The sequence below is a fragment of the Carlito syrichta genome, unplaced genomic scaffold, assembly GCF_000164805.1.
Source record: "Carlito syrichta isolate Samal-C Ts95f unplaced genomic scaffold, Tarsius_syrichta-2.0.1 Scaffold241655, whole genome shotgun sequence".
NCBI classification, from domain to species: domain Eukaryota; kingdom Metazoa; phylum Chordata; class Mammalia; order Primates; family Tarsiidae; genus Carlito; species Carlito syrichta.
Genome location: NW_007185751.1, coordinates 12,481 through 14,040, shown reverse-complemented (window position 1 = coordinate 14,040; position 1,560 = coordinate 12,481).

Sequence of the window (1,560 nt, the reverse complement as noted above, 5' to 3'; positions counted from 1 at the left end):
GAGAAGGACTTATACACATGTTACTGCCCCAGCCTTGAACCATAAAAAGAAACATCTCAGAGTCTTTCTTACCAAAAAGAGTTGTTAGATTGGGGGATTAAGACTCTTGGTACTGATGAGTTTGGAGTTGGAGTTGTGGACTGGGCAAAAGGGTAAAGGGAGTTCAATCTAAGGTCTCCTAAAATGTAGGTGCTCCCGTGGGTGGAACAAGAAAACTTGCACACACCTGAAATGTGTGTTGGGCAACAGAAATAGAGAGGGGCAGTAACCAGTTTAGGTACTAGGTTCCTAAAAGAGACATATTAATTCTTCTGAAATGGTGTCCTTTTACTCTGTCTTCCCAGAAGAACTCAGTTCTACAAGCTTTAACACATTCCTCAGAAGAATGATCCTGTATTTTAAATTCTGGACACATGGAATTCAAAAAGGTAACAAGTCCAACAACAATAAAGAAACTAATATTGATTAAACATTTACTTTATACTTAACACTGATATGTGTATTATAGGGACACTAATATGATCCCCACTTTGTAGATTAAGAAATGGGCTCAGCGAATGGTTAGGTCACTAACCCAAGGTTGCCCAGCAAGTGATGGATCCAAGGTGAAAATGGGCAACCTGATTCCAGGGCCCACATGTTCCATGTCTCAGGCACTTCACACTCTGTGCACAGACTGGCTGAGGCAGACAGAGTTACAGCATGATGCCTGATAGCTAAGCTTGCTGTTGCAATGATGATTAATCTTTCATTTCAATATATATGAATACCACAAAGGGACCAACGTATCGTTATGTTAAAGGTGTGTCCATTATGATGCAACAAATGGCCCTTTTGGCATTTTCATTGCTACAAATCTCATATTATGTAACTCTATTAGTAAGCTAATCTCACCAAAGCCTGCTAATGCCAGGAAGACTTAATGTTTCATCATCAAAGTGTCCCCAAGTATGTTCTGCATTTTGTTCCAGGGCTGTATTTAATGTCTGCAATTATGGGGAAAAGATTCCATGAAAATTGTTCTTAAATCTCTTTTTAATATAAAGAAACAAAACATCAACCTGATTGAGAAGCTCCAGGACATTGATTGAGAGCTATCTGCCATGTGATTTTAGGCTTCAAACAATCATAGGTAAAGTGCTCACCATCGCTAAAGGACAAAAACACACACCAACCACATAGCCATGCTTAAGCCTGTGGCCCAAGATGAAAACAATTATACCAAGTACAGTATTATAGTAATGAGGCCTCAAGCAAACAAAAGCCTGGCTCAATATAAGAACACCTCACTAATGGGGCAGTATACCTCCATGCTCTCGGTGCCTGAGGACCTCTGACATGAAAATACTGTCCAAGAAAGCAGTAGTATTTTTCAGTTGGGTGATATTGTTAACCTCTCTTCTTGCTATGTTTAACTACACTTGATCATTCTTACCTCTGAATTTACTCTCTTTTCCACCAAGTATTTCTTGTCCCTTCCTCATCACACTCAAAAATATGGACTTAATTTACCCTCTTCTAAAACCCCTTTGCAAGTTAATCTTCACCCCCAAATTCAAC